Consider the following 12,385-nt stretch of genomic DNA (forward strand, 5'->3'; position numbering starts at 1 on the left):
TTTGCTCATGCATTCCATTTGTGGGTGATGTAAAACAAAATGATTGCAGACACCAATATGCCAAGATATTCCAATATTGTAAACTGTGGGGAAGATACAACAAAATGGAATCTAACGAAGGCAATCTAAAGTGCTGAAACAGGAAGCCAATGAATAGAAGAAACTCAGACTTTATCCAGCCCATTACTTGTCAGTAGGGAGAGGGGTCATTCAAATAGTAGCCTCCCTGTAAGCAGAGAGAAGGAGACCAGTGTCTGCAAAGAAAAGCAACTTTTTAAACTTTCTAGTCCTCATTACTGTGTGGAAGGAGCATAAAATAGAGAATATTAACAAGGAAATGTGAAAACCAGAATGCAATTTAGAAGGAACACACAAACACACACGTACATATTTTTTAATACTTTCTTGGGGCTTTAATTAATAAATTAGAGCATTTGGTAGCCAGAAGGACCAGCATTATTGATAGGCAATTCAGCCTGTATGACAGGTGGTAGAATTCATTTTATGTTCAAAATAGACTGCTGATCAGTGATGGATGAAGCAACGAAAGGATTGTCTGTAGCCAGTTGAAGAAATGAATCGACTCCAAAACAAAAAGCAAGCAACACCCTTGTTCCCAGAAATGGCTGGGATCCAAGATCTATTGGGGCTCATCTAAGAGTCTTTTGCCATCCCAATATAATTATGAAGCCCCCCCCCCCGAACACCTGTCATTAGGTTTGTGTGCTTGTGTGTGTTAAAGTGTGTTTGAAACTTCTCATAGTTCACCCTGCAACATGGGAAGGTCAGTTTTTCAAGGAAAAGCATCTCTAGCCATAACAAGACAAAGAAATGAGGTGTATAGGCAGGAGGAAAAGGTCCCCCACTGCATGGCATGGAAAATAGTCTGATGCTGTCCAGTGGACCAAAGTAACCAGCAGATTTGGGGGCTAAGAGACAGCAAGGAACAGCGCAAAAACAACAACAACAACAACAAAATCTCCACAACTGCTTTTTGTGTCTTTCAAAGAGATGAAGCCTTGATCACTCCCAGGAATAGGATTTGCCCAACTTTCAGGTGAAAAATAATTTTTGCCATAAAATACTTTTTGCCATAATGTGGGTCCTAAAAAGGGGGCACACATTATCCTACTGTTGTTGTTGTTAAAATTTGAATGCAGCCCTTCATCTGAGGATCACAGCGTGGTTTACAATATGAACACATACAAACACATAAAATAGTAGCAAACCAAACAACAACACCCTCCCCCCCCCCGTTTAAAAGGTCCTAGATTGTTTCATGAGCCCAAGGCCTAGAGGAAGAGGAAAGTTTTTGCATGACACCTAAGACATGGAACCAAGGCACCAGGTGAGTCTCCCCGAGGAGAGCAGTCCACAATAACATTCTAAAATCAATTCATTATAAAATCAGTTCAAATCAAATTGATGGCAACCACTGGGCTAGAGTTTTGTGAAGAATTACCAAAGGAGGGGGTCAGGCTGTGGAACAGCTTTGTCTTGCAGGCCCTGCATAAAGATGTCAAGTCCCGCAGGGTCCTAGTCTCTTGTGACAGAGCGTTCCACCAGATCGAGGTCACAGCCGAAAAAGCCCTGGCTCTGGCTGAGGCCAGCCTAACCTCCCTATGAGAAATATATTGCATTCCTCCCTAATTCTGGAATAATATCCTAGGCCTCTTTCTTTTTTTATATAAGCAAACATTTCATAAGTAAAGTCAACCATAGTAAACAATTTAAAAGTGCTTAAGTCCTGTCAAAAAGCCAAACTATTACCTATGCTTATACAGTGGTACCTCGGGTTACAAATGCTTCAGGTTACAGATGCTTCAGGTTACAGACTCCGCTAACCCAGAAATAGTACCTTGGGTTAAGAACTTTGTTTCAGGATAAGAACAGAAATCACATGGCGGCGGCATGGCGGCAGTGGGAGGCCCCATTAGCTAAAGTGGTACCACAGGCTAAAAACAGTTTCAGGTTAAGAATGGACTTCCGGAACGAATTAAGTTCTTAACCCAAGGTACCTCTGTAAAAGGGAAGAAGACCATTCTGAAACATTTCCCTTTGAAATAAAGGGTCTTTCAGAAATTGTTAACTTTAATTGGATCATGACCTTTGTCCCTCTCCACATAGTAAATCACTTTCTCTCCAGATCTTACTTCCTTTTGGAATGAAGATTGACATTACTTTTTTATCATTAACCACATAAAAAGCTAAATAAACAATTGAAATAAATTCAGTTCTGGGATAAGAATATTGGTCTTGATTTTTCTTTCTTTTTCATTTCTTTCACTGAAGATTCAGTTGGTAGATGTAGTGGTATAGCACAAAAAAAAATATTTGCTGTCATTTCAGTTTAGAGAAAACTTTGTCTAAAGCTATATTACTTTACTCCCAAGCTGAAGAACATTTCAACATGAAAAGTGCATATCAGTTGCTCCACCTCAGGCTACAGAGAGAGAGAGATCTGACATGCCAACTTTGTGTGAGACTAATGCCTCATTAATATGTGGTTTGGTTTTTTTTAAAAAAAGAAAATGCATACAAAAATCTGTATTTAAAATGTGTACTTAACAGTCTCTCAAGGTGCACATTTCTGCATGTATTTTATCCAAAAATACAGTTATGCATTTTCAACCTAGAACGGAGGACTATTTCACAAAATTTGACAATGCAAAAATCCAAAGGCTAATTACATTCTGATCCATTTTATTAGTCCAAGAGATGAGAACTAGGCCAATTCATTTAAAAATGAAGGCCCAGTGAAATTCTCTTCCTTTTCTGTTTTCAGTCTCCAAATCTGTGAGTTGTGACCCATCAAAGAGAGCCATCTATTTTGTCCCATCGGGAGTTTTACACCCCAATTTTTGCAGGTCCAAACAAGCAGCTATGGATACCAGAAAACATATCCAAGCTAGGGCTTTGGAGAAGAACTTTGGAGTCTTGTAAATGCTCTCATCAAAGGTTCTGTGAATATTTCAAGCTCTTGAATTCTTGTCCAGCTTGGATTAAATTGCTATCTAGCTTGCCCTTGGCTCACAGATGTGGCATTCAAGAACTATGAGATGTTTGCCAATGATCTCAGGGTGCCCTTGAGTGCTGCAAGGTGTGAAGGAAGCCCAACCACTACAAAGAACCTTTGGGACTAGAGATTCTCTTTGATGAATAGGCTCCCTCCTCTACCAGGTTCTTGCTCTGTAGCATCTTTGTATATCCACATTCAATCTAATGGAGCAATCAAGAGTATGGGCAACGTTAAAGCCATTCATAGAAGACACACTGACTTCCTGGTCTTCTAGTTTCTATCTTCACAATCCCCAGGAGGGAGGTATTTCTAAATTGGATTGACTCACACTAGGGTCGCCATATTTCAAAAAGCAAAAAGCAGGACATCCCAAATGTTGTTGAGCCTTTATTAGGAACCTCCCTCCCACCAAAATGTGATTTTTTGATTGACTTGCTAAGGAAATCCCACCCCACCCGCACCCCCGGACGTCAGTTCTGCCTTTGAAATCCCAGTAATGTCCTGGAAAATCTCGACGAATAGCAGCCCTACTCAGACTATGAGCCACAACATCTTTCTGTTCATTTGCTTGTACATCTGTATAAGCAACAAGGACAAGAAGTTTATCAAACCTCTGTTGAGCCTCTCTACATAGCTGGTGGTCTGCTGTTTGATTAGGTCACATGCTGAATTCAATAATGATAACTGATTCACTTATCTGAACACAAACTATTATGCCCAGACCTTGCTATATGCTCCACAGATTCAGATATCTGAACAGCCAGCTTTGTTACTTCCTTGCTTATTTGTACTTCACTGCCTTTTCCGAGCAGAAGCCATGCAAGAAGGGAGGGAGGGAGGGAGATCAGAGAACAGGAGAGATTGGACAGATCGGACATCAGGAAAGGTCGGACCAATAAGTATTTCCTTTGTCTCCCTTTTCCTGGCCGGCACCAGCCATTTCAGGAAGAAACCATGGAGAGAGGAGGGAGATAGACAAATGCTAGATGAGAAATGTTCCCATTGGAATCAATGGAAATTGTGGACATTTGCCTAACTAACAATTTCTAGGGAACACGTGTCTGGTAAGCAGGAGCTGCATGTAATGATAATTGCTATTTTTATTTTTGGGAGAAAAGCAATGACAAACTTAGACAGCATCTTAAAAAGCAGAGACATCACCTTTCCAACAAAGGTCCGTATAATAAAGCTATGGCTTTCCCAGTAGTGATGTGTGGAAGTGAGAGCTGGACCATAAAGAAGGCTGATCGCCGAAGAATTGATACTTTTGAAATCTGGTGCTGGAGGAGACTCTTGAGAGTACCATGGACTGTAAGAAATTCAAACCTATCCATTCTTAAAGAAATCAGCCCTGAGTGCTCACTGGAAGGACAGATTGTGAAACTGAGGCTCCAATACTTTGGCCATTTCATGAGAAGAGAAGATTCCCTGGAAAAGACCCTGATGTTGGGAAAGATGGAGGGCACAAGGAGAAGGGGACGACAGAGTACGAGATGGTTGGACAGTGTTCTCGAAGCTACCAGCATGAGTCTGACCAAACTACGGGAGGCAGTGGAAGACAAGAGTGCCTGGCATGCTCTGGTCCATGGGGTCACGAAGAGTCAGACATGACTAAACAACTAAACAACAACATTTTTATTTGTTGTCTCCCCATATTTGTCTTTTCCACTGAGTCTATGCAACCTATGGTTTGGAAAGATGAATGTAGCCCATTGCCCTGGGCTACTTGACTCCTGTTGAGTCAAGTGAGCAAACAGGAGTATTTTCAAGAACCAGCCATGTTCAACTTGGTGAGACCTGCTCTTAACAGAGGACAGGAGGAGCATTAAAAAAAGTAACCAGGGAGAAGCAAATTGAAGCAAATGTCTACATAGAAGAACTTTTAGTTCGAAGTTCTTCAAGCTTGAAGAAGTTAGTAATGCTGTGAGTGGGAAGGTGATCAAATAAAAAAGTGTTGTGGTTCCAAAGCCATCTTCAGCTGACATTTATTATATCTGCTGTCTCAGTGAGGTAAGGCGGGGGGAGAATAAGGGCCTCTGTGACAGTCAAATAAGATATTGATCAGAATGGTGCCAGCTTTGAAATACTGTAGGCGGCTCTGCAGTAAGTCTTTTCAAAGGACTGTGCAAACTCACAGTCTGGATTTGCTGAATGAGAAACAGGCAGGGACACTGAGGCTTCATCGTTTGGATGTTAACAGGACTCATCCATCTGAACCCCTGCATTGTTGCAGAGCAGACTCTTAACACTTCAATGGCAAGAGGAAAAGTATTTCACAAGAACCAGCTAAGACCTAGTTCTCATTTCAGGGGCTAATGTTTGCCTGGACTTGCATTTCAAAGCACCCATTTGGTCTTCTTCAGGGCCTAGAGTGGACAACACAGAACTCCAGCTAGTTCAAAACCAGTTCAATTCTGCTCCAGCACATAGCTGTCAACTTACAGATTTGAAAATAAGGGACCAGCAGCCTCAAAAATAAGGGTTCAGCAGCCAAAATAAGGGATTTTCCAATCACAGGTATGCTCAACTTCTGAGCCCCTCCGAGCCAAAGGCAGAAAGCCCAGACAGCAGCCAAATGAAGCCTCAAGCCTCAAGGAAAACCACCGTCACCTCTTCGCTGAGAAGCGCTGAGCAAAGGTGAGTCCCCAGGCAGCGCAGCCGATTTGATCAGCACAAGGCATGCAAGCTCTACCCCCCCCCAGTCGTTCTTAGACTTCTTATTGGGTGAGCAACACAGCCAAGCAACACAGTTGGAGCCTCCCTCCTCCCTGGCCAAGAGGGAGGGAGGAGAGGAGCTCCTTCCTTTGAAACCCGGGAAATTTAAGGGACATCATCAATTAGGGACAGCAGCAGGACACGGCGCTGGGATAAGGGACTGTCCTGCCAAATAAGGGACGCTTGACAGCTATGCTCCAGCAATGGAAAGCTGCATCTCTTACAGAATTCTGCTTGGGTCATAGCTCAGCAGCAAACCAGTGCGCAAATCAACTAGTGAGGAAATCTTTTTATACGAGAGAACACAAAACTTTGGCTCATAGCCAAAAAACACTACTGCACTAGCTTAAGCAAGATTTCTTTACATTTAGCCCTTTTGTCACTGGGAAAGTGACAAGGCTCTTTTCCTGCAAATTCACAAGTTTAATCTTATGGGGGAATTATTCTGTGCGCAAACACTGCCTCTCCAACACATACCACTTTCGTGATCTCAGCACAAGTGGAAAAGAATCCTTTGCACTTGGAAAACAGCTCTGAGTGGCAATTTGCCAGAGTGTTCCAGTCCCCCCCTTTTTTTTTGCTCCCTGTGAGAAATGGTTTCTGTGTCTTTGAAAAATGTAGGGCAAAAAGAAAAAAGAAAAGAAAGAAAGTGTTTTGCTCTTTCACCAATTGTGCACAACAAGAGCTTTATTATGCAGGTGTTTGGCTGACACAAGCCTAAGATGGTTAGTCTTTGTGAATCATTTAGGATGTCCGAAGAGCTGATTGCAACTTTTAAAGTGTGTGTGTGTTTTATATATTAAAAGGGCAGTTTAGCATCTCATTTTGGGTAATTAATGTGCATATCAATAGAGGTGCACCTAAGCATGAGGTTGGCCTTAAATGTTTGGCACAATCCTGTTAAGTTGTGGGTAAACATATCAGACGACACAGCGATTCTTCAAACAGTTCTTGTTTATTCACAGACCCAGAACAGAACTGAACTGAAGGGTTCAGCCAGCCTGTTTATATAGAGCTCCACTACAATGCAACAGTAACAACTTTGTGTAACTATCCAATCACTGAACGTCACTTTCAATTCCTTATTTGCATATGTGGACCTGAGTATCTCCCTGCTGGCCCAAGATGAGAACTTCAGTACATAACAAATCCCATAGAGTATATTTCAGAGATGTGGCATGGAAATATATACACATATATGAATGAATGAATGAAAACTGGGAATTTTCTGTGTGTGTGTGTGTGTGTGTGTGTGTGTGAAGAAAGAGAGAAAGAAAAATCCATGCAATGATAACAACAAGCACATGTGGCCCAGAGGTTAAGAGACAATTCAAATCAGTATTGCAATGAGGTGGCCCAGAATAATAAAGTGATTTAATCTTTTCCATGCCATGATCCCATTCTACATCATCCTCTAACCAGGTTGATATTGCTCCTGGAGAAAGATGTAATTGGCACTAGTGGTGGGCAGCAGAAGTGAATTTAAGGGTGCACTATTGGTTCAGTTGCATTGGCTACCACTCAGGAAAGAGACTGCCATGGAAACATGGGATTAAATTGCCTTTCTTATATACCATAGTCCCGGTTTGGATGGTCCACCTCTCTCCCCACTCAACTTCTATTTTAAAAATAAAACAAACAAGCATGTGCTAAACATCATATCTAGGTTGGCCCTTGAGTGTGGGGGCCCAGGTAGACAATATGAATGAATTTTATTATTTCGGTCACAGACCAGTTCCAGCCCACATACAATATCAAGGAAGTAAAAAAATAATAATGATAGGGATACATTTGAATTTGCAGTTAGGTAGAACAGGGACGATACAGATATAGCAACAGCTAAAAATATATATAAATTAAAACTTAGTCACTAACATATAACCTAAAATTATCATTTAAGGCCTTAATCACTATGATAGCAAAGCTTGTTCCCTAAGTTTTATGGCAATCACACAGAATTTGGCTACCCTTAATGTGATCTCAGGATCCTTGAGGGAGACAGTATGTTCATGCAGGATGGTGAACACCCCGAAACAGAGAGAGAGAGAGAGAGAGAGAGAGAGAGAGAGAGAGAGAGAGAGAGAAGGAGGTTTCACACTTTTATCCTGGTTTTCAACAAAACAAACACACCAACCACTAGCATGGAGATTGCGCTTCAGGATACATTGAATTCAGTGAGTCTTCTCTAGGGAGGAGTAGCACTGAATAGTTGGAGTTCAGAATTCTACAACCTCATAACTCTGAATTCAGAATCCTGTTGACACACGCAGATCCAGACGGGAAACTTTTGCAGCCCCATGAAACATTTCCCACTGGAGGTATGCGCAGTAACGATTTATAGGTTTACATATGCACACATATGAGTTCATGCTTCTGCCTCATTTTTTACACCTTGAAGACTGTCAACTGAAGAGATGAATTGCCTCCATTAGATAGATTGTGTCTGAGGTAATAGTAAGGTTGTATCCAGTGGTTTTTTTTTGGAAAAAAAATGTTTAGGGGTACTCTCACTTATTTTATTTTACTTTAATTTTTAATATTGTTCTGTATCGATTTTAAAAAATTGCATGTCTATACAAACATTGTATGCTATCTCTTAACCAATAACAAACAAAAAATATATAAAATAAAAAAATTATAAAGAAAGAAGAAATAAAGTGACAAAGATAAGAAACAAAGAAATAAAAAAGACAAGATTATTTACATAACTCTCATTTAGACTCCAGAAAATCACCATTCTATAGTTCAAATCGGGGAAAATAAATACAGTAAATGGACAAAAGTACAAAGGTTCACAAAATGTTTAGGGGCATGCTTAGCCCTGCATCTCTCCCAGAAAAAAAACCACTGGTTGTATCTGATCCAAAGGCTCTTTCACACATGTAACTCTTCATTTGATACAGCAGTATTGAAGTGATAAAATGTTTGTGTTGCGAAGCACCCTATGATTTTCACATGCAGAGTGGTATACAAATTTAATTAAAAATGATGAACATGTAAGTGTCAGCAGGGCCTATATAATACACATAAGAGGGAAAGGAGAAACAAATAAACAGAAGTATTAAACAGTTGCACCAAGTTTATTTGCAGACAGATATGGCAAAATAAAAAGCTTAGGACAACCATGGCCTATTTTGAAATACATAATGAATTCCAGAATTCAGCACTGTCTCAAATGACAAAATACTGGTAAATACACAAAACTGGCCAGCTTCTGTATGTACTCTTTATATAGTGCCCAGTTTTCATCTCAAAGGGACAAAAACACTCTCACAGGAATAGTTTCTCCCAACCAGCCCTTTCCCCTGAGAAGTTTTAATATTTGTCCCACACTGTAAATTGATCCAGTACATGTCTATGTGACAGGTGAACCATGTAAAATCTGCTTCGAGGATTTTTTTTTAAAGCCCTGCTGCTGAACAATTGGTCTGGGGGAAGGATGGTGAAAATAAATGGAATCCATCAAGGTCACAGCTGAACAAGAAAAATTGAGTCTAAAGTACTAGAGAGATTGGTCAATTGATTGGGAGAAAGGGGGCCTCAGAAGCCACCACCCCAAATGTAAGAAACAGCAAAACTTGTTTCTCAGGTAACACTTTGGTAAATCTTTTAGTGGCAAGGAAACGGCCAGGTTGATCTGCCTCACACAGAGATGCCAGGTTGTATAGATGCCAAGACATCGCTCAGTCTTCAGGCTGGTTGTAGGTGCTTACACAAGAGACACAATCAAGTGTGTGAATGCTGGATCAATGACTCCAGGAAACTTCTAGAAACTCCTGCTTGTTGGTACAGAAGAAGAGGGATATATTCAATGGAGCTGCGTAAATTCTGCTTCACTCATTAAATGAACAAATGCATTTCCAAGTTTCGCAGCTCTTCTTCAATGATACAGTGGTACCTCGGGTTAAGTACTTAATTCATTCCGGAGGTCTGTACTTAACCTGAAACTGTTCTTAACCTGAAGCACCACTTTAGCTAATGGGGCCTCCTGCTGCCATGCCGCCGGAGCACGATTTCTGTTCTCATCCTGAAGCAAAGTTCTTAACCTGAAGCACTATTTCTGGATTAGTGGAGTCTGTAACCTGAAGCGATGTAACCTGAAGCGTATGTAACCCGAGGTACCAATGCATTTCCCTTTTTCAGTTTCTCGAAGAAAGGAAGAGGCTTTCTTTTTCTTCTACTTGCAAAAACGAAGCATATTATTCCAAAGTGTTTGGGGTGGGAAGGAATACGAATGAAAGGTGAATGAAAACAGCCAAAATTTCCCTGCATGCAGTAAACTAGCATATCAGGGACAGGAATACACTAACACTTCCCCCCTTACATGCTAGGTTTCTAACTTTGTGTGTGTGTGTATGTGTTTGCTTTTATGTGTTAGAAAACCACAACCCCTCACTGGTAGGCCAAAGTGGAATTCTACCACCTCTGCATCTTAAAAATTGGTTTTCTGCATCACCTTTATACATTTTCCTCTTCTTTATATCATGGATTTCTGCTGCTCTAATTTCAAGGTGTGCCAATCAATTTTGCAGTGCAGTGAATGCCAGGGTAGGGCTCTTCATCACTTAAGAAAACTTGAGTGGGGGTAGAATGATCCTCAGGTATTGAAACTGCATTGCAGGAGAAGCTAAAATATACCTAAAGCAAAATTCAAAGAGAACTATAGGATTCCTTCTCAGGAACAATAGCTGAGAGATTTCAAGGTAACTCTGAGGTTTCCAAAGCACTACTGAAACTTCTCAGAGGGGTTACGCACATCATTTCGTTGTTGCCAGATGTAAATTTTTTTTTTAAAAAATGGTTGTATATACACCATACATTTAAAGCACATTGCTTCCTCCAAAGAACCCTGGGAATTGTAGTTCACCTCTCACAGAACTACAATTGCCAGTACTATGATTCCCATGATTCTTTCAAGGAAGTGTTTTAAATTGAGATGGGTATGCAGCCCAAACTGGAAAGATTCTTTGGATGCAGTATTTCAAAAATAATTTAAAAATTCAATTAGTGATGTTTTTCAGGAATATATGTGACATACATTCCCAATTAGAGTGCACATTTATTTTTGCTTTATATCTACTCTGTTTTCCCTCAAGAATCAATAATAATAATAATAATAATAATAATAATAATAATAATAATAATAATAATAATAATAATATAGTATATTATTTATACCCCGCCCATTTGGCTGGGTTTCCCCAGCCACTCTGGGCGGCTTCAAACAAAATATTAAAATACAGGAGTCCGTCAAACATTAAAAGCTTCCCTAAACAGGGCTGCCTTCAGTTGTCTTCTAAAAGTCTGGTAGTTGTTGTTCTCTTTGACATCTGGTGGGAGGGCATTCCAAAGGGCGGATGCCACTACCAAGAAGGCCCTCTGGCTGGTTCCCTCTAGCTTTGCTTCTCTCAGTGAGGGAACCGCCAGAAGGCCCTCAGTGCTGGACCTCAGTGTCTGGGCTGAAGGATGGGGGTGGAAACGCTCCTTCAGGTATACTGGACCGAGGCCATTTAGGGAATGTTTACAAATCACCATGAACCGCCAATTCACAGGCCGCCTACAAAATCTTACTATTTTCTAGCACTTATGACACATGGAAAAATGGTCACAACCTGGGAGTATCTTGCTCTGACATGTTTTTAAATATGGTTCTATAATGAGGACCAGACAAAACGGGGGAAATGCTATTCCTTGACCTCAGTGAGAAACATACAGCATGTCATCCCAAAGTGCTGACCTCAGCTGCCTTTTTTCATTCTACCTCATGGCAGGAGCAGATTGACTTTGCCTAAGGTGCTTGTAGTGTCCCCCTTATCAACACACAAAGCATCATAAGGGTTGCTAATAACATACTATAGCATAATGGTGTCATGCTGTACCAGAGACTTGATGCTGGGTATGTAGGCCACAGTTTTGGAACTAATGACAATTTCTGTCATGTCCACTGAACTTTGGAACAGTTTGAATGAAGGCTGTTATTGAAACTGTGTTAAACTGATTTATCATCACCACAGGACATTCGATAAAGCAAAGTGTTTCTGCTGAAAGCATTAATCTGGGGGAAAGGGCTCTACGAATTTCTCTTTTAACACAGCAATTGAAATGTTAACTGCCTCTGCATAACCAGTCTTGTCATATTTTTTTAAATAAAATAAATGACAGCATTTATGGAAAACCAAGGTATCCTGCCATTCATGGCATTCTCAGCAGGCACTTAGTATGCAGAGATGTGCTGGATGATGGACATGTCAAAGGTGAGGACTCTACTAGCTCGACGTCCCACTCGTTTACAATGCCACTTAACCTCTCATCACAGTCAGAACCAGTTGGCAATTTCACAGACAGCACTGGATGACAAGTTGTGAGATGTCATAAAAGGGCTGATGTGCTTAAACAAGCAGAGATTTTGCTCCTGGCTATGGGTTTGCGTGGCGAGTTCCCGCCTACCCCCAGTGGAAATAAAGACACATGACACAGATATTTATGGTTAATGGGCTAAATATGGCCACAACTTTATTAGTTACAGTTGATGAGCGGTATTGGCTTAGGCATTGGTCCTAACCGACTATCCGGCTTCAGCCTGTTTGCTTGAAGTCCGGGAAGGGTTAACCACCCGTAGGGGGAGTCCTGCTGATGCACATCAACTAGGAA

General features: G+C 40.9%; 1 long non-coding RNA gene across 1 annotated transcript in view; it reads left to right on the forward strand.

Annotated features, from left to right (window-relative positions):
* Positions 1–12,385, forward strand: part of LOC309377459 — a 122,993-nt gene that overhangs the window by 27,327 nt on the left and 83,281 nt on the right. The gene's annotated exons all lie outside the window — the stretch shown is intronic.

Source organism: Podarcis melisellensis (genome assembly GCF_964234715.1).
Source record: "Podarcis melisellensis genome assembly, chromosome: 9".
In the NCBI taxonomy this organism is placed as follows: Eukaryota; Metazoa; Chordata; class Lepidosauria; order Squamata; family Lacertidae; genus Podarcis; species Podarcis melisellensis.